Source organism: Protopterus annectens, chromosome 10.part0 (assembly GCF_019279795.1).
Source record: "Protopterus annectens isolate FY-2018-M chromosome 10.part0, PAN1.0, whole genome shotgun sequence".
NCBI lineage: Eukaryota > Metazoa > Chordata > Ceratodontiformes > Protopteridae > Protopterus > Protopterus annectens.
The window spans coordinates 89697782-89719982 of NC_056744.1; the positions used below are offsets into that span (position 1 = coordinate 89697782).

The window sequence follows — 22201 nt, forward strand, 5'->3', positions numbered from 1 at the left end:
TACTGTCTGTTTATTTTAACTGTGGAGCCTTTCTCCCCGGGCCTCCGCTGAAAATGGACCTACATCCAGTCGGACACTCTCGGTCAACAAATATAAATAAATAAATATCCAAAGTGCATGTACAAGGCCATCATGGAAGCATAGGCTAGTGGCAGCCAAGCCATGAATTTCTGGGGGTAATCAAAAGTGCCATATGTGTGAAGAGAGAGAGAGAAAACTGCCAGAGTGGCCTGCACACACATTGTAGGGGATACCCCGTGCATTACATACCACCTGACAGTTGACTGAGAGATACCTTTTGTGGTTCATGTACCTTGTTCCTAGTTCACCAAATGGGGCCTTTATTTCAGTAACAGTACAGTCTATGAGACACAGTACCACAGTGAAATGGGCTAGATCATGGATTTCCCATGTGGTGTTGGCTCTCTCTCTCCTCTGAGGTATGTAGAAACCATATAATGTTTCCCAACAAGCTAAAGCATAGCCTTGAGAAAATGACAAAGTATTCCTGAGGCAGAGTCCTGAGATACCCTCACTGTTTCCTTAGTAAGTCGCTGAAAGGTCCCTCCTGTAGTTAATAAATGTAAAGCCATACATACTTTGGTATCCACTACTATGGATACTCTATGACTCCCACAGGGCTATAGCTGAGGTCAATACATTTCTGTTTGATGGATGGTGCTCTTATCAACACAGTACCAAGTCCATAATATCAGTGTCATGGAAGTCATGACATGTTAAGCTTAGTCGGATGGCCCTGTGCATCTGGGGTTGATGTTGTGCACCATCAGACATCACTGACACAGGGTTTATATTACATGATTGAAGTTTCAAAACTTCAAATTCTATATGGTCGACACAATATAATCGAAGTTTTGAAACGTCAAAAATGTTATAAAGCACAACAACCTACAAAAACAAGCCATTTAAATGCTCTAAGCAGGACGGGAAGCCCCCCCCTGCACCACCCATGTGGGGGGGCTGCACCCCCCACGTCCCCTGCTACTTAAATATACCAACTCTGAGATCACACTACAGTGCAGAAAAGGGAAATCTTCCCTTTCCACACTGTACGGAGATCATCATTAAAAGATTCAAAGTTTCAAGACTTCGATCATATGGTGTCGACTATATCAGATTCGAAGTTTTGAAACTTTGATCTTCTTATATAGACCCACTGACACAAGGGCAGCCTCCTATAGTTACACATTTACTATGTCTGTAGCAACCCTTAACATTATTCTGCAATCTACCCCATTCTGAACAAGGGCATAGGGCTGAGTTCAACTATACAGTGGACACAGTACCATTGTGTGACATTTGAACATTTTTTAATCACTCTGCCATCTTGTTTTGTCTCATTAGCATACATGGCATCTCTTAATGTGGTTATTAGCATATACCAAGGCTGACCACATGGGCTTTCTGCATCACACACACCCTGCACTTGGCTGCTCATCCAGCAAATTCACTTAGCATGATCCATGTAAAGATTTCTGAATTCGGCCCCGAGATATTATGCCAACATTACGCAATTTAGCAGTGTTTACTGGTTTGTGATATAAATGTGAAAGCCATGCAGTTAGACTAAATAACCAATCATAGCAGCAATCCACCAAGAACATTATCTATGCATTCACATAAAATAATCTGACTTTTCTGTATGGTTTACTGGGTATTGTATCTGTGTAATAATAAATCGGAAGACTGCCACCAATTAAATACATGAGTTGTCAAATGAATCAAAGGAAAAGATGAAAAGACAAAAAGGGTTGAAATGTGTTTTTGATTTCACTTTGGAAATGGAATGGGATTGTCTACTACCCATTCAAAAGACGAAATAATACATCTGTCACTGAAAAATAGTTCGGTGTCTTGGCATATTACCCCTGCAAAATGTTCTTTTTTTTATTATTGAAGTGGAGGTAATAGTATTTGTGGTGCTTTTTATGTGTCTTGTCTATTAAATCAATTACAGTGTTTCATTTCATTTATTTTAATATTTATTAACAGGGTAGGTGGTGAAGTGAGCGTTTCTGGTCAGAGACGCGGACATGTTACACAAAAAGTTTTCATTTTGTTGGAAGGAAATGGGTGGCATAAGTGAAAACCATTATGCTGCCTGCCAGACATATATGATAAACTAAATGCTATAACATGTACAGTAAACTCTCAGTTAACCGGAACTCAGGTAACCAGCACTCTCAAGCAACAACTAAAAATCGAAGAAATACAGTACAATTTTCATGTGTTGCACTTTCTGTTTTCCACCTGCAGAAACATACCTTACATTTTTAGAGTTTTAAAAAGGAAGAGAGGAATAAATTCCCTCTCTCACAAACTTGAGAACAAGTCAAACCAACAAATAGTATAGGGTACAATATTAGTCAGGCCTATTTTTAATAGCAACTCTCAAGCAACCGGAAACTACAATTATCCAGCATCTATCAATCCCCATGAATGCCGGTTAACTGACAGTTTACTGTAACAGACAATTTATATCTTTATACTTTTTCTGGTTTCACTCAGGTCATTCACTCTGAATGAATGGTGGTTAATCTGGTCGCTTTATCAGGCAGCGTACCCATGGCACTTAGTCATTTGTCCTGGCAGTCATGTGGTTCATTTTGAGCTAGTGTTTTTTTGAATGTGCCTTGAGTACAAGTAGAAAATCCTGCACAGTCTCTTCAACCCCAAAAGCAGGTTACCTGGAAAAGCCAGAATTATTGTTTCTATACCAGTATTGTATGGGTTAGGAGTTCCTCCTATTCCCTTTATACTTTAAATAGCTAGTTTCCAGGCATTAAGCTTTCCTCTAATATTCCTCTTGCAGTGTGACTACTGTTCGTTTCTGCACAGCAGAAATGTATACAGTAGCCAATCCTCACATCTCCTGTCCCTCATCAAGTAACAAAATACACATCTATAGCTATAGCTGCCATAAAAGCCGGCACCACATAACCAGTGTTCTAGCAGTCAGATTTTCTGCATCAAATCTCAACCACCACCCACAAAAAATGGTTTGCAAGACTGTTGAGAAGTTACTGAAAGAGCTATCTGAAATCTTTCTAACAAAGTTCTTTCTGTATTTAACTAATAAAAAACATGCTTCTACATGTACTATAACTTGGATATACAGATGACTTACCCAATTGGCAAAAAAGTGCAGTTTAGATTCCAGATGTTTTACAACTAGCAACAGACAATACAGTAAGTCTGCAACATGGAGGACTGGATCACAGGTGACTACATCAGGGCTTTTTTCTGCTGTTTAAGGTGTGTGTTTGTGCAATCATTGTAATATACTACATGCAAACAATACTAATTAAATATCTTGTCCAATACAGAAAGAACTCTAAAGATGGAACGGTATAAAACTATGCAGAATCCCAGCAAATACATCACTATTTAGTGAAAACCCATCCACCATACCTAAGCAACCATTATTTATGTTTTTTTTGTTTCTACTATGGAAGGGCACTGATCAATTTCAGGCCTTGCTTGGGTAGTAAAGATACAAGAGAACATTATAAAGAAACAAAATAAAGTAAACAACAGCAAAGATGGTTTGAGTACAGTAAGCAGTGGTGTTACATAAAGAGATATACTATTTACAGTGAAACCAAGGTTTTGTGATAAAAAAGGAAGTTATGTACTCACCATAATGTTCCATCTGAGTAGGTAAATTTCATTTGTCAGCAACCTGTGGGTTACGGATCCGAGCTGGCAGCAAACCAAGCAAAAAGATCCAAGCTCCTCCCCCTTACCCATACTACACTGCAACCTCCTTCCAATCCTCAGATCGCGTTTGCCACCTGCACACAATGACAAAACAAACTAACAACCTGAGACACCTGACTCAAGGACAAAGTAAAGCTCATAAGTCTGAACCTCAAGCTCAGCTAAATAACCATGAAGGTCAGGGGAAGGAGGAGGGCGGCTGCTGACAAATGAAGTTTACCTACTCAGATGGAACGTTATGGTGAGTACATAACTTCTTTATCTGAAGTAGTTAACTTCATTTGATCAGCAATCTGTGGGACAGAGTCCCCAGCTACCCGAATGTTGGGAGGCCCTTAAGGAAGGATATTCCGGAGCACTGCAGAGCCAAAGGCAACCCTTCCTCTAGACACCAAATCCAGTTTATAATGAGAGATAAAGGTGTGAGAGGACGCCCAGGTAGCCACTGAACAAATGTCATCCAGGGAAACTGTGAACCAGAATGCAGCAGGCGTTGCCATAGAATGCAGAATGAGCATGATCTCCCATTGGTTCTGGTAAGCCAGATTCTCTGTATGCTTGTAAGATACAACTCGAAATCCACCTGGCGAGAGTCACCTTTGAAACTGGTTTCCCTAGAAAAGGCTTAGCAAAGGAGACAAAAAGTTGATCAGATTTACGAAAGACAGCCGTCCTGTGTAAATAAAAATGTAACTGTATGTGAACATCCAGCAAATAAAGTTTATATTCTCCTTTGTTCTGGAAATTAGGGAAAAAGACAAGCAAATTAATGGACTGATTAATGTTCGTCACGGAAGCAACTTTTGGGAGAAAGGAGGGATTAGTCCTGAGAGATGCCCTATCCTTATGAAACACAAGGTATGGAGATTTGATACAGAGAGCCTGAAGCTCCGACACTCTCCTGGCTGAAGTAATTGCTACCAAAAAAGCAGTCTTCCATTACAAGAACTTCAGATCAACGGAATCTGTGGGTTCAAAGGGAGGCACAACTAACGACTGAAGAACTAAGGTCAGATCCCACGGCGGGGATGAATTTCTAACAGAGGGTCTCAAAAGAAAAGTGCCTTTTAGAAAGGTCTTACAAATTCTGGCAGCAGCGAGGGAACCAAAGTTGTCCTCAATATGAAAATGGGAAATGGCAGCCAGCTGGACCTTCACAGTAGATGAGCTGGCCCCTTGCTGAAAAATATGAGACAAGAATTCCAGTACCACTGAAACAGGAGCGGTGAAAGGATCCAAGTTCTTTTGTGAAGCCCAGATTGAAAAACATTTCCATTTGCTACTGTAAATCTTCCTGGTAGAGGGTTTATGTGCTGCCACCAGGATAGACTTGACTCGGGAAGAGATACCGGGAGTCCTGGCAACTAAGGGAACTGGATCAGCCAAGCTGAGAGCTTGAGACCGTCCAGGTTTGGAGAAGCCATTCCCAAGGGTTGAGAAATCAGATCCGGAATGGGATCCAAGATCCAGAGTGGAGCTATGAGATGAGACTGCAGGCAGGGGAACCAGACTTGACAAGGCCAGAATGGGGCTATAAGGATAATCTTGCTCCCCAACCGGTGAGATTTCTGCAGAAATTTTGTCATAAGCGGAAGTGGAGGATACGCATAAAGAAGACCGGGCGGCCAAGCATGGACTAGAGCGTCTCTGGAGGCTTCTCCCAAAGGAGGAATTAGAGTGAAAAACTCGCTGCACTTTGAGTTGGAAGGTGATGTGAAGAGATCGCAGCAAGGCTGACCCAACTTGAGGAAGATCTGTTCCGCTACACAAAGATTCAGAGACCACTCGTAAGGAGAGAGGATAGTTCTGTTCAATTTGTCCGCCAGTATGCTGGACTGACCCGGAATGTGCGTTGCTAACAGGAAGCAGTTGGTGGAGATCGCCCATTACCAAACTCTCATGGCTTCTTGGCAAAGGGGGTAAGACCTGGTTCCCCCCCGTTTGTTGATATACCAGACCACTGACATATTGTCCGACTGGATAGCAATAGTCCCCGGAGGAAGAAAGGCATGGAGGCCTGCAACAAAAAGGACCGCCCTCATCTCCAGGACATTTATATGCAGTGCGGTCTCGATCTGGAGTCCACGTACCTTGGGCAGTCCTGCCGCACAATGCCACCTAGAAGGGATGCGTCCATGGTCACTGTGGCCTGGGGTGGTGACATAAAAAAAGGTTGTCCTTCTCGAAGGGCTCGGGATTGAAGCCACTACATGAGAGAGTTCCTGCAAACCCTGCTGAGGGGAATTGGGAAGTCTAGAGGGTGGTGTAGAATAGACCACTGGACCTGCAACGTCCACTGTAGAACCCTCATGTGCAGATGAGCGTAAGGAATCAGATTGATCGCTGCCACCATGGACCCCAAAGCTCTCAGGACTAATTCTGCTGGGGGAGCAGGGGACTGAAGAGGCTAGCACATGCAGAGTCATGCTGTGAAGTCTGTCTGACATTAGGAAGGCCCTGGCCTGGAGGGTATCTATCCTGGCCCCTATGAAGTCTAACACTTGAATAGGCTGGAGGAAAGACTTCTTGACATTTATGGTTATCCCCAACCGGGGTGACATCCGGAGGAAGAAATACCTGGCTAGATAAAGTAGATGCCTGGTGGGGGCGGTGAGGAGCCAGTCGTCTAGGTATGGGAAGACCTGTAAGCCCTGGACCCTCAGGTGGGCCGCTATAACCGCCATGACCTTAGTGAACACCCTGGGGGCTGTGATGAGACCAAAGGGTAGGACCCTGAACTGGTAATGACTGGCTCCTAGCCGAAAGTGGAGAAACCTCCTGGACCGTCTTTCCATGAGAATATGATAGTACGCATCCTTGAGGTCTATGGAGCACATCCAGTCCTCTTCCTGCAAGAGGGGCAGGATGGATTGAATCGTGACCATCCGGAATTTCTCCTTGGCAGCGAGGTTCACTGTTGACAGGTCGAGAATCGGCCTTAAGTCCCCTGTCTTTTTTGGCACCAGAAAGAACCTGGAGTAGATGCCTGATCCAGACTGGTCTGGGGGCACATGCTGGATGGCTCTTTTTTCTAACAGCTTTTTATTTCCAAAGCCACGGCCTCCCTTTGAGTGGGTGGGACATCTGGGAGGCATCTTGAATAAGGGGGCTTGTTGATGAAGGGGATTGAATAGCCTCTTGATATTATCTGAAGCACCCAGCAATCTGTCGTGATGGACTCCCATTGAGCCAGGTGCCTCGAAAAATCCCCCCCCCCCGACTGCCTCCAAAGAGGAGCAGTCAGGCAACCCCTCAGGGCTGCTGTGTGGGTCGGTCAGAAAAAGGTTCCCGTGACCCGAAGTTCTTCGGTCCCCCTCTGCCTGTGGGCCAGTGTCCACCCTGTCCCCCTCTGCCTCTGGGGGAGAAGGAGTCCTGAGCATTCCGGGCCTGCTGAGATTTCCAGAACCACATCTTCTTCTGCCCTTGCTGGTTCCTAGAGAAGGACCTTTGAGGGGTAGAGAAGCGTATTCCGATGGCTGACAGCGTTTTCCCATCTTTCTCGCCCTGGACCAGCATCTCGCAGATGGTCTTCCTGAAGAGGGTCGACCCGTCAAAGGGTGCATTCGCAAAGGACGCCTTGAAGGGTTCCGAGAAATCGCAAAGTCGAAGCCAGGCATGATGCCTTAAGGCGATACCAGACCCGCTAGCTCTAGCGGCTCCTTCTGTGGCATGGGAAAGTAGCCACATAGAAGTATTGGACACTGACTTGAGAGTGGCCATACGAGCCGAGAAAGTCCGTTTATCCTCGACCAACATGGACTCTGGGGGAGACTCAGCGTACTCTTTGACCAGGTCCCGCTGCAGTCTGATTACATGGGCCAAGTAATTCAGCACCCTTATAGAAAAGGTAGCTGAAGCAAAAGTCCACTTTCCAATGTGGTCCATTGCCCGAGACTCCTTGACAGGGGGGATGGACTGAAGAACTTTCCTGGGAGAGCTCCTTTTTGGTGGCCGCCGCCACCACCATGGCATCAACCGGGGAACCCTTGCTCCATGAAGCTCTGTCTGCAGGGGGACTGAGAACTTTATCGGGCCTTCTAGGTATCGGCTCTACAGTGTCTGGCTCCTTCCACGCCTAGGGGGTCGGCTGGGGGGGGACACCCAAGAGGTAGCTGGGCCTGTGTCGAACGCCATCAGGAATACTGACTCACCCGAGAAGGGTTTTTGGGCAGACCACCACCCCCTTTGGCGGAGTATTTCCATAATATCTCCAAAGGAGACATCGTCAGGGGGTGATTTGGGGGAACCTCCCCTTGCTCCAAATCGGTATCCTCAGTGAGGGACTCGGGGGGAGTACAAGTGCATCCTTTTGCACAGGTGTTTGTGAGGGAACTCCTCGAGGAAGGTGCCGGTAAAGCCGGAGAGATGGCCGAAGACTTGGCCAAGGCACTCCTCATAGCCCTGAAAGCCGGACCCCAGAATCCTGGGAGTGTCCAGTCTCCGAGCCATGATAGCAGGCGGCAATCCCAGGCGAAGCACCGAGAGGAGGCTCGGAACCAGCATAGGTCCCGAAACATCACCCCGGGTCCAGCCGAAGAAGTCCGTGTACCAAACTCGGACCCGAAGGCCGGAGTTGGAGTAAGGGTCGAGCCGACCCTAAGATCTCCACCGGCTCCAACAGCATCTGCTCCGGCGGAGCCGAAGCGGTCGGAGGAGGAACAGCCATGGGATGGGCATGGGCTATCGGCTCCAAAGCCAACTGGGTCGGAGCGAAACAAATTTTGAAAGACTGGGGACTGGAACAGTCTTTGGAGCACCCTGTCTATATCCGAATCCGACATCCTCGAGGACTTAGAGGATACTGAGCGGGTTCGAGAAGGCCTCTCCAACGGCCCCAAAGGACTAGGGGACCGGCTCGAGGCGACTCGATGATTATCGGCGCCGAGGAATACCCACAGTAGTTTCCATCGGTGCCGAGGAGGACTTGCGCCAAGGAGGAAGTGTCTGAGCGGGCAACCCTAGTGGCTCCGAGACCAGTGGAGCCGAAGGTGACCGCCTCTCGATGCCCCAGCCATCGGCTCCGAAGCCAGTCGAGACTGGTGGCATCGAGGCAGACTTCCGCCCTCGGCTCCGAAGTCCTTGGAGCCGAAGGAGAAGCCTGCCTATGTCTTTTGGCGGCCGGATCCGACGGACTGGTCGGAGCCGGCGCCTTCTTCTTTTTGGTTGGAGAAGGAGAGGATGCTAGAGCTTCTTCGAAGGAGGGTTTGATTAAGCCTTTAAGAATAAGCTTATTTTTCCTCTCCTGGAGGACCCTAGAGGAAAAAGCGTGACACACGCTGCATGACTCCTGTAAATGTTTTGCACCCAAACAATAAACACAGAGAGAGTGGTCATCTGTGATTGACATTTTAAAATTACATTTGGTGCATTTTTTGAAGCCCGAAGGCCTAGGATTTTGAGACATTATGACCAAAAATGCAGTAAATTTTCTGACAGCAAGAACACACAATCCTAATTTAACTTTACTTAACTGACTCTACAAAATCAGTTTAGAACTGCCGGTTTAACAATCCGAACAACAAGAAACTCAAGGGGATCTGAAATCCCAAAAGTTTGAGTGGGTTTAACTGACCGGGAAAGGCCCTACAGATAAAGGAGGCCTGAAATCAGAAACAACCCAATCATCAACAAGTTTTCACAAAACCTTCAATCACTACACAAATCACAGAGTAGCCGTTAAAACAGCTTTTTATGACAGGAAAAGCAATTTTCTGACAGAAAAAAGTAAGTAAAAATTACTACTCAGCTCAGCCAGCTCGAGACCACGTCTTCGCTAGTTAGCGGCAAACGAGATCTGGGGGACTGGTAGTGGTGCATCCTGGGATATAGTAAGCTCAGCCAATAAGAGACTTCGCTCTTTGGCATAGCGTGAGTCGGAGCCGAGGGATCGGCTCCGAACCCATCAGTCAGAATGTAGGCGAGATAGGATCACATAACATCTGACAGTTTACTGTAACAGACAATGTATATCTTTATACTTTTTCTGGTTTCACTCAGGTCATTCGCTCTGAATGAATGGTGGTTAATTTGGTTGCTTTAACAGGCAGTGTACCCATGGCACTAAGTAATTTGTCCTGGCAGTCAAGTGGTTCATTTTGAGCTAGTGTTTTTTTGAATGTGCCTTGAGTACAAGTAGAAAATCCTGCACAGTCTCTTCAACCCCAAAAGCAGGTTACCTGGAAAAGCCAGAAGTATTGTTTCTATACCAGTATTGTATGGGTTAGGAGTTCCTCCTATTCCCTTTATACTTTAAATAGCTAGTTTCCAGGCATTAAGCTTTCCTCTAATATTCCTCTTGCAGTGTGACTACTGTTCGTTTCTGCACAGCAGAAGAAATGTATACAGTAGCCAGTCCTCACATCTCCCTGTCCCTCATCAAGTAACAAAATACACATCTATAGCTATAGCTGCCATAAAAGCCGGCACCACATAACCAGTGTTCTAGCAGTCAGATTTTCTGCATCAAATCTCAACCACCACCCACAAAAAATGGTTTGCAAGACTGTTGAGAAGTTACTGAAAGAGCTATCTGAAATCTTTCTAACAAAGTTCTTTCTGTATTTAACTAATAAAAAACATGCTTCTACATGTACTATAACTTGGATATACAGATGACTCACCCAATTGGCAAAAAAAGTGCAGTTTAGATTCCAGATGTTTTACAACTAGCAACAAACAATACAGTAAGTCTGCAACATGGAGGACTGGATCACAGGTGACTACATCAGGGCTTTTTTTTGCTGTTTAAGGTGTGTGTTTGTGCAATCATTGTAATATACTACATGCAAACAATACTAATTAAATATCTTGTCCAACACAGAAAGAACTCTAAAGATGGAACGGTATAAAACTATGCAGAATCCCAGCAAATACATCACTGTTTAGTGAAAACCCATCCACCATACCTAAGCAACCATTATTTATGTTTTTTTGTTCCTACTATGGAAGGGCACTGATCAATTTCAGGCCTTGCTTGGGTAGTAAAGATACAAGAGAACATTATAAAGAAACAAAATAAAGTAAACAACAGCAAAGATGGTTTGAGTACAGTAAGCAGTGGTGTTACATAAAGAGATATACTATTTACAGTGAAACCAAGGTTGTGTGATAAAAAAGGAAGTTATGTACTCACCATAATGTTCTGTTCCATCTGAGTAGGTAAACTTCATTTGTCAGCAACCTGTGGGTTATGGATCCGAGCTGGCAGCATACCAAGCAAAAAGATCCAAGCTCCTCCCCCTTACCCATACTACACTGCAACCTCCTTCCAATCCTCAGATCGCGTTTGCCACCTGCACATAATGACAAAACAAACTAACAACCTGAGACACCTGACTCAAGGACAAAGTAAAGCTCATAAGTCTGAACCTCGAGCTCAGCTAAATAACCATGAAGGTCAGGGGGAAGGAGGGAGGGACGGCTGCTGACAAATGAAGTTTACCTACTCAGATGGAACGTTATGGTGAGTACATAACTTCTTTATCTGAAGTAGTTAACTTCATTTGATCAGCAACCTGTGGGACAGAGTCCCCAGCTACCCAAATGTTGGGAGGCCCTTAAGGAAGGATATTCCGGAGCACTGCAGAGCCAAAGGCAACCCTTCCTCTAGACACCAAATCCAGTTTATAATGAGAGATAAAGGTGTGAGAGGATGCCCAGGTAGCCACTGAACAAATGTCATCCAGGGAAACTGTAGACCAGAATGCAGCAGACGTTGCCATAGAATGCGTAGAATGAGCATGATCTCCCATTGGTTCTGGTAAGCCAGATTCTCTGTATGCTTGTAAGATACAACTCGAAATCCCCCTGGCGAGAGTCACCTTTGAAACTGGTTTCCCTAGAAAAGGCTTAGCAAAGGAGACAAAAAGTTGATCAGACTTACGAAAGACAGCCGTCCTGTGTAAATAAAAATGTAACTGTATGTGAACATCCAGCAAATAAAGTTTATATTCTCCTTTGTTCTGGAAATTAGGGAAAAAGACAAGCAAATTAATGGACTGATTAATGTTCGTCTTGGAAGCAACTTTTGGGAGAAAGGAGGGATTAGTCCTGAGAGATGCCCTATCCTTATGAAACACAAGGTATGGAGATTTGATACAGAGAGCCTGAAGCTCAGACACTCTCCTGACTGAAGTAATTGCTACCAAAAAAGCCGTCTTCCATTACAAGAACTTCAGATCAACAGAAGCTGTGGGTTCAAAGGGAGGCACAACTAACGACTGAAGAACTAAGGTCAGATCCCACGGCGGGGATGAATTTCTAACAGAGGGTCTCAAAAGAAAAGTGCCTTTTAGAAAGGTCTTACAAATTCTGGCAGCAGCGAGAGAACCAAAGTTGTCCTCAATATGAAAATGGGAAATGGCAGCCAGCTGGACCTTCACAGTAGATGAGCTGGCCCCTTGCTGAAAAATATGAGACAAGAATTCCAGTACCACTGAAACAGGAGCGGTGAAAGGATCCAAGTTCTTTTGTGAAGCCCAGATTGAAAAACATTTCCATTTGCTACTGTAAATCTTCCTGGTAGGGGGTTTATGTGCTGCCACCAGGATAGACTTGACTCGGGAAGAGATACCGGGAGTCCTGGCAACTAAGGGAACTGGATCAGCCAAGCTGAGAGCTTGAGACCGTCCAGGTTTGGAGAAGCCATTCCCGAGGGTTGAGAAATCAGATCCGGAATGGGATCCAAGATCCAGAGTGGAACTATGAGATGAGACTGCAGGCAGGGGAACCAGACTTGACAAGGCCAGAATGGGGCTATAAGGATAATCTTGCTCCCCAACCGGTGAGATTTCTGCAGAAATTTTGTCATAAGCGGAAGTGGAAGAAACGCATAGAGAAGACCGGGTGGCCAAGCATGGACTAGAGCGTCTCTGGAGGCTTCTCCCAAAGGAGGAATTAGAGTGAAAAACTCGCTGCACTTTGAGTTGGAAGGTGATGTGAAGAGATCGCAGCAAGGCTGACCCAACTTGAGGAAGATCTGTTCCGCTACACAAAGATTCAGAGACCACTCGTAAGGAGAGAGGATAGTTCTGTTCAATTTGTCCGCCAGTATGCTGGACTGACCCAGAATGTGCATTGCTAACAGGAAGCAGTTGGTGGAGATCGCCCATTACCAAACTCTCATGGCTTATTGGCAAAGGGGGTAAGACCACTGACATATTGTCCGACTGGATAGCAATAGTCCCCGGAGGAAGAAAGGCATGGAGGGCCTGCAACACCAAAAGGACCGCCCTCATCTCCAGGACATTTATATGCAGTACGGTCTCGATCTGAGTCCACGTACCTTGGGCAGTCCTGCCCGCACAATGCCCCCCACCCCACCCTAGGCGGGATGCGTCCATGGTCACTGTGGCCTGGGGTGGTGACATTAAAAAAAGTTGTCCTTCTCAAAGGGCTCGGGATTGAAGCCACTACATGAGAGAGTTCCTGCAAACCCTGCTGAGGGGAATTGGGAAGTCTAGAGGGTGGTGTAGAATAGACCACTGGACCTGCAACGTCCACTGTAGAACCCTCATGTGCAGATGAGCGTAAGGAATCAGATTGATTGCTGCCACCATGGACCCCAAAGCTCTCAGGACTAATTCTGCTGGGGGAGCAGGGGACTGAAAGAGGGCTAGCACATGCAGAGTCATGCTGTGAAGTCTGTCTGACATTAGGAAGGCCCTGGCCTGGAGGGTATCTATCCTGGCCCCTATGAAGTCTAACACTTGAACAGGCTGGAGGAAAGACTTCTTGACATTTATGGTTATCCCCAACCGGGGTGACATCCGGAGGAAGAAATACCTGGCTAGATAAAGTAGATGCCTGGTGGGGGCGGTGAGGAGCCAGTCGTCTAGGTATGGGAAGACCTGTAAGCCCTGGAGCCTCAGGTGGGCCGCTACAACCGCCATGACCTTAGTGAACACCCTGGGGGCTGTGATGAGACCAAAGGGTAGGACCCTGAACTGGTAATGACTGGCTCCTAGCCAAAAGTGGAGAAACCTCCTGGACCATCTTTCCATGAGAATATGATAGTACGCATCCTTGAGGTCTATGGAGCACATCCAGTCCTCTTCCTGCAAGAGGGGCAGGATGGATTGAATCGTGACCATCCGGAATTTCTCCTTGGCAACGAAAAGGTTCACTGTTGACAGGTCGAGAATCGGCCTTAAGTCCCCTGTCTTTTTTGGCACCAGAAAGAACCTGGAGTAGATGCCTGATCCAGACTGGTCTGGGAGCACATGCTGGATGGCTGTTTTTTCTAACAGCTTTTTATTTCCAAAGCCACGGCCTCCCTTTGAGTGGCTGGGACATCTGGGAGGCGTCTTGAATAAAGGGGCTTGTTGATGAAGGGGGATTGAATAGCCTCTTGATATTATCTGAAGCACCCAGTGATCTGTCGTGATGGACTCCCATTGAGCCAGGTGCCTCGAAAAATTCCCCCCGACTGCCTCCAAAGAGGAGCAGTCAGGCAACCCCTCAGGGCTGCTGTGTGGGTCGATCAGAAAAGGGTTCCCGTGACCCGAAGTTCTTCGGTCCCCCTCTGCCTGTGGGCCAGTGTCCACCCTATCCCCCTCTGCCTCTGGGGGAGAAGGAGTCCTGAGCATTCCGGGCCTGCTGAGATTTCCAGAACCACATCTTCTTCTGCCCTTGCTGGTTCCTAGAGAAGGACCTTTGAGGGGTAGAGAAGCATATTCCAATGGCTGACAGCGTTTTCCCATCTTTCTCGCCCTGGACCAGCATCTCGCAGATGGTCTTCCTGAAGAGGGTCGACCCGTCAAAGGGTGCATTCGCAAAGGACACCTTGAAGGGTTCCGAGAAATTGCAAAGTCGAAGCCAGGCATGATGCCTTAAGGCGATACCAGACCCGCTAGCTCTAGCGGCTCCTTCTGTGGCATGGGAAAGTAGCCACATAGAAGTATTGGACACTGACTTGAGAGTTGCCATATGAGCCGAGAAAGTCCGTTTATCCTCGACCAACATGGACTCTGGGGGAGACTCAGCGTACTCTTTGACCAGGTCCCACTGCAGTCTGATTACATGGGCCAAGTAATTCAGCACCCTTATAGAAAAGGTAGCTGAAGCAAAAGTCCACTTTCCAATGTGGTCCATTGCCTGAGACTCCTTGACAGGGGGATGGACTGAAGAACTTTCCTGGGAGAGCTCCTTTTTGGTGGCCGCCGCCACCACCATGGCATCAACCGGGGAACCCTTGCTCCATGAAGCTCTGTCTGCAGGGGGACTGAGAACTTTATCGGGCCTTCTAGGTATCAGCTCTACAGTGTCTGGCTCCTTCCACGCCTAGGGGGTCAGCTGGGGGGGACACCCAAGAGGTAGCTGGGCCTGTATCGAACGCCATCAGGAATACTGACTCACCCGAGAAGGGTTTTTGGGCAGACCACCACCCCCTTTGGCGGAGTATTTCCATAATATCTCCAAAGGAGACATCGTCAGGGGGTGATTTGGGGGAACCTCCCCTTGCTCCAAATCGGTATCCTCAGTGAGGGACTCGGGGGGAGTACAAGTGCCTCCTTTTGCACAGGCGTTTGTGAGGGACCTCCTCAGGGGGAATATCCGAGGGGGGCTCACCCATGGATTCATGTTCCTCCAAGGGAACTGGCTGTCCCTGGGGGGACTGGATGATGGAGGACAAACTGAGCAGCGAGGGAGTGGGGGCAGACCCTGAGGAAAGAGTGAGGGGTCTCGATCCTCCAGAGAGAAACCTCTCCACCACGTCGAACGCCAAAGGGGAACCAGCCTCTCTAAGACAGGTGGCCAGGGCCCTCGGATCCAACGTGGTGATCGGAGCCAGAGCCAAAGCGATCGGACCCGAGAGGATGATGTGCTCCTACCACAAAGGAGCCGAAGACACACTCACCCCCCCCCCGATCCGACGCCCAGCTCTCGGCTCCAAGAGCTCAGATGCGGAAGCGGATCCGATAAGCTCGAGGGCATGGCCGGCGTTGAGGTAGTAATAACCATCGGTGCCGACCCCCTGGCTCCTCGGATCCGAAGACTCCAAAATGTGGTGGAGGATCGGAGAAGGAGCTATTGGGGTGAACAGTGGAGCTGAACTCCCCCCCAGAGGGGGGGAGGCAGCAACACTCCCATCTGCAGCTGAGTATGCAAGAATTGCCACATCATCTGGTCCATATCTGCTTCTGAAATGCTTCGAGTAGACCTGGAGGAAGCCGCCGAAGTCGGCCGGGAGGGCCGACACGACGACGACCTCGATGCTGGTTGGGTCTCCTCCTCTGGCTCAAGGGAGAAACGTGGCGAATGGAGCCGTGGGGAGGAAGGCTTGGACACTCTTAGTGGAGAAGAGACCACCTTCGCTGGAGGGGCCGAGGGGTCCAATTCGGCCTGCCGCTTGCAGCTTCTTTCTCTCTCTCTCTCTCTTTTTCTCTCTCTCTCTCCCTTCTCTCTTTTTTATCTTTCTTATCTTTCTTGGCCTTTCATTCTCCCTGAGAAAAGGTGGGAGGGTGAGTCCCAGACAGGGGAAGAGGGCCAGTTGGCTGGGCAGCCGCAGCCGTGGCTGTCGCTACCGAGAGGGAAGGAGAAGAAGCTGATTCCGCGGGTAGAAGGCCCGCCAAAATCAGCTTGTTTCTCCTATCCCTTAAAGCTCAAGGGTTAAAGGCCGCACAAATCTGGCAGCCCGAGGAAAGGTGCGTAAACCCCAAGCAAATCACACACTGAGTGTGACCATCTGCTGGCAACAGCTTATGGCCACACTCAGAGCATTTGGAAAAGGTCACTTTGTGACTTTCAGCCATAGCAGAGACACACACACACACAGCCACACACCCACACCTGAAAGAGGGAAAAATAGGGGCCTACAAAGGGATGAGAAACTACCAAAGGTAAAGGGGAAATAAAGGCTAGGTAGAAGGAAAACCCATAGAAAGGTATTAAAATACACTCGCACACCAAGTAAAGAAGACTAAAAGAGAAGTTTGAAGAAAAATATTGCTAAACTTGCCTGGAGCTCTAGTAATCCCGTGCTTGGCAAAGCCGCGGCAAAATAGATCTGGGGATTGGAAGGAGGTTGCAGTGTAGTATGGGTAAGGGGGAGGGGCTTGCAGCTCGGATCTTTTTGCTTGGTATGCTGCCGGCTCGGAACCGTGTCAGATCCGTAACCCACAGGTTGCTGATCAAATGAAGTTAACTACTTCAGATTAGACTATTTACAAAATGCACAAGGCTTTTTATAAACCAAAATGGAGAACAGTGGCACAGTTAGGCCATTCAGTATAGTGCACTGTATCAAAATACATATTCAAGTAAAAAATATTAAATATCCATAGATTAAAATGATACTAAAAAGGTCTTTACAACATTCCACATACCTCTCACGGGGGCAGCGTCCTTACCTACTTACTTACTTACTCAATGCTGAAGTCATTGGACCATTGGGGTAAACAGCAGTAGCCCCTCCCAACTTTGCAGTGATCCCATTCCTTTGATCAAATCTTTGAACTTTGTGGGTTAACTGTACATCCCTCTGTTGAACTGCCTATCCCCTTGACAAAAGGATTTGCAGTCTTATTTATCACCATATATAACATATGCTAGATGAGGCTAAACATATATATCAAAGTTTTTCTTCATCTGTACCAGACAGACAATGTATATCATGAAGGTTGTTTCTCCAGCCTAAATTGGCACTGGGGTACAGCACATGCAGTTGACTGGCACTGCAGTATGGCTGCAGTTCACCACCACTGATGGCCTTCAGAATGGATAAGCACAAAGGGCAGTGATGCCTAAATCTACACACAGTACAATGCAATGAACGATTACAGTTTGTGTTCACAATAGCTTCAGTTCTGAGGCTCCTTTATAGTTCTAAACAGCTAAATTGTTGCAGCAAGGTATGTCTGTGGCTGATGTGCTACTTTCTTTCTCTACAGGTCACTGCATCACCTCAGTGTAAATATTCTGCATGGATTGGTGGTTCCATGCTGGCATCTCTGTCTGTTTTCCCAAATATATGGATCAACAAGCAGGAATATGATGAGTTTGGACCGTCTATTGTCCACCGTAAATGCTTTTAAATGGGACTGGAACCTGAAGAATGATAATATTTATTGAAGAATTATTGTGTTTCTAAGTAACAGACACTAGCCATATTGACTGACAAGAAAGAAATGATGTGCTGGGTAATAGTTTCGGAAGCTCAACATGTTGGACTGTCAGAAGTCTTTATAAAGTGTGTATAGTTCATACCATTGCTAATAAAACATACAGCTGAATCTGCAATGCATCACTGTTAGCAAAACTATGTGTATATTTTTTTTGTTATTTTACTTGTCTGTTATTTTAACACGAAATCTAAAATGTCTTCACTTAGTACTATAAAAAGTGATGCAGTTCATTTTTTTCATACTTTTTTTTTTTTTATCTTCAGTTCTTCCTATGATTTAATGTACTATGTTGTTTAAGGTGGTAAGCCAAGTGGCTATATCACAGCAATTGCACGTTACAGAAATTAATTTCTATCTTTATTAAGACACTACTTACAATTTCAGTGCATTTACTGGTGGCAGTGTTCTGTTGAATATAGTTCACCCCACAGTAATTTAATTGGATTTCTGCTGAACCTGGAATACATCTCATTCTTTTCAACAGGTTCACTGCGAACATCCCTAAAGTATACACAAAGCAGGCTCATCCAAAAGGCAGTCCGAGTACACTCAATCCACCCACCATTTATTTTGGACAAACTTTGTACCACCTCTGCCCTTGTGCTTTAAAAAAGTGTTAGGGACATGCAGTGTTTTCTGCGTGTATTTTAGCGTGCACATTGAATAGACTAAAGAGAAGTGCTTAAGTGTTCTGCTGTGTAAGCAATAGATTTATTGCCTGTAAATCTCCTCTACAGACATCCTACACTGCTTGGCTTTTACTCTCTACTTCCTAACAGATACGGACATTTACTCTTATTCAAACTATTTCTTTCTCATTTCTTCTAGACTTGTGACTCCCATTATTTATATCCACCTGCCTTTCTTCAGTGGAACTGTATGCCTTCAAGGAAGTCACCCTTGGGCTCCCTACCTTTCTTCTTTCTACTTGCCAGAGGCAGTTATTAAACCACTTTCAGTTCTGAGCAAGTACCTGTGTACAGTCACCATTGACTCAGTCCAGTCAACTGTCTCTTTAGTGTGCTTTTATTTTTCTATAAAAGTGTCCCTGCAAGCAAATCGGTATGTATGTAACAGTGAAGGCTGCAGTTTGAATAGTTTTATGTAAATTATAAATATGGCAACTTAAAACAAAGAACTTTGCCCACTATAATAGCTCTATTTTCTTAAACTGCAGCAGTCCCATTGGTACTTTCTCCTTCAACTGTGCTCCATTGATTATTTTTAGGAGTCCACTGTTTCCCTTCCTTAATTTTATTTCTCCTTTGCACCAAATGCTTGTGTAACCACTTTCAGTTCTGAGCAGGTATTTTTCTAGAGCTGCAGTTCTATTTACTTTTTCTCATTGTTCTGCTGATCTCTGGGGGTTGGGTGAAGCCTTTAGACTTTTTTGTATTTCAAAGTCCATAGAAACCTCCTTACCATAACACAGTTGTTCAAACAGTCAAGTGTAATTTTTTTACTGTTAATATATCATCATTAGTCAGTTCACACTAATATTGGACTAACTCTGCTGCTAAAACTGTGTCCTAGAGCAACAAAATCAAGACTTTCATCTACTGGCACAGAAGTCTTTTAAACTGCATTATTCCTTTTACATATCTCTCTTAGCAAATTTATGGCTGTTTAAGTTTAGTCACGGATTGCTTTTCTCTGTCTCCTTGCCAAGTTTTCAACCTGCTTCGTTCTCCCTCGCTAAGGTTTGGGCTCACTCCACCCCCCAATCCCCAATTACAACCCATCCCCTCTTACTCTACATTCATACTTCCATAGCAACACCCACATATGCCTCAAACCAATACTATTGGTTCCCTCCAGAAGAAAAACAATCAATATAATGTTCCCAATAGTAACACCCACTCTAGTTTACCACCCAAAACTCTCTCTCAAACTGTCTTACTCCTTGCCCCCTATAATTATCAGATTACATCTCTACAACCAACCTAGTACATTTTCTAATCCTTATTTACAACAAAGATAAAACTCAAGTTAAATAAAATGCCCCTAGCTCAGATTATTTTACTGTTCCTCCTCACTCTACAAGTCTTCATCACCAATTATCAAATCCACTTCCTTCAAATACTTACTGTGGTGGTGGTGCTGCGGTAGTGTTGTCGCCTCACAGATAGATATTGTCCTGTTCGATTCTCAGCTAGAGCGTCTTCTGTGTGGAGACATGTGTGAATGGGTGTACCTTCATTGAAGGTTGTGCATCAGAGCTGGCAACTCGGCACGTAAAAATCTGCTGCCAATCATTAGCGGACTGGAGTTCCGCTGAGGCGACCCCTAACCGGGAAAAGCCGAAAGACACAACAACTTTCTTCAAATACTTAGGACTCTTCAACCAATCCTCACAAAGAATATCAGTATCTACCCAGCCTGCTTTTCTCCATAATGCCCTATCTCTGCAAACAAACCACATCTGCTTTATTATCTATAAATATCTCAAAACCAAGTATCCAAATGTACGATCAAATACCAAACCAAGACCAAAATATAACTGGTCACACTCTTCCCTCTGTAAAATATCAATTCAAAAAAATTAGAGGAGATATTCACCCCAGCCCAGGTCCCACTGTTTGTAAAACCATCACTTCCAACCCCAAAATAAACAATTCACCTAATATTTCTCAACAAAAAAACAGAACCCAAGCTTGCCTTACTGAACCTAACTATGTGCAGAAAAACCCATGACATACATGCCTACCTTGCCACACACTCCTGATGTAGTCATAGCTACCAAAAGCTGGTTACAAAAAAGGATAATGAGATCACCCCCCAGGTACAGTATACTCAGGCATGACAGACAAAACAAGCGTGCAGGTGTATTAGCAATTCCCTAAGCACCACCTTACTCCCACAGGAAATACTGAATGGAGAGATGATAAATCAGCAAGCAACGGACAGTGGTATTGCTGGAACTGAATTCATCCGCAAGTCTTGATGAGTAACTTCATGAAGTGAACCCTGTTTTTAATAAAATCTCACCAAGATAACACTGATATAGACAGTTTTTATATAACATATATCATGGACAGAAGTAGGTTAAACAAATCAAAAAAGATAGCTGGGTGCACAGGACCTAGGATAAAAAAGTGCCCAGTCCTGGTAGGTGCACTGGTGCCAGGACTGGGAAAATGACAGTATTCAATCCTCAAGACATGGAAACATTCCTACAATGGAGCTAGCCCACCCTCAGAGGGAGGACCCCACACCTCACAAAAATCACAAAAAAACTGATAGGCCAAACATGAGCCATACAGATAATAGACTGGACTACCGAGGATAAGAAAGACATTATGTATTGTTACTATCATGCAAGAAGCCCAGAATTTCCAGACATACAAAAAGATTAAAATAGAAATTAGAAGAAAAATACTTGCACAAGAAAAACTGTGAGAAGCTTCACATAAAAATTTGTGTTCATTCATACAACAGATTTATATAGACCAAGAAATCTTCAGCTGTTTGGAAATAGAAGCGACTGTGAAAGTGTGAAAATGTGAAGAATAAAATCTACAGCTTTTTGAAAGGTATAAAAAAGAAATATGGACATGGGAAAGAAAGAGATCTGAAATGGTGCAAAATTTACGCAAAGGTGAAAGCCAAATTAATTAATACAAAAAAGCACCCCCAAAACTATTAGAAGAAAAATACAAGCAAAGGCATCCAGATATGGAAAATGTTACAATACAAAAAATAAGATCTCAAAGAAGGAATGCAGAACATTAAATTAAAAAAGAAAAAGTAAAAAAAAAAAAAAATAAAAGCTGAATTTATGGAATATCTGCAAAGTGAAGGATTTACTGTAGAAAGTCTAACACGGGTTATATCACAGCATGGAACAATGAGTCCCCCTGTAAGGAGAAAAAGGAACAGCAGGCAATATCTGAAGAAAAAATCTGTGCATGGGAAAGAAAAAGGAAAAAGCAAAACTAATCAATACAAAACGAGCAGCACCAAAAATATCTGAAGAGAAATACAGGCAAAAGGCATCCAGATATGGAAAACTTTACAATACACAAAGTAAGAAAATATGGAGGAAAGTAGAAAACAGGATTAGTAATGGAGAAGTTAAAGAAATAGAAACTGAGGTTATGGAGTACCAGCGAAGTGAAGCATTCAGTGTAGAAAATCTAATTCTGATAACACCACACCAGGATAGAGCAATGGATCCCCATATTAAGGAGAAACCAGTGGAGTAGGAAACATCTGATCAGTTGCCTTATGAAGATACTTGGGAGCCTTCCATGGAAACCAGTACAAACGTTCATTTGGAGTTGGACAGCAAGGGAAGGAACATGAAACTGTGGCAACAATGATGCAGTCAGTGTTGT

General features: G+C 45.2%; 1 pseudogene; it reads left to right on the forward strand.

Annotated features, from left to right (window-relative positions):
* Positions 1-17957, forward strand: part of LOC122812971 — a 97091-nt pseudogene extending 79134 nt beyond the window's left edge.
* The last annotated feature ends 4244 nt before the right edge of the window (positions 17958-22201 follow it).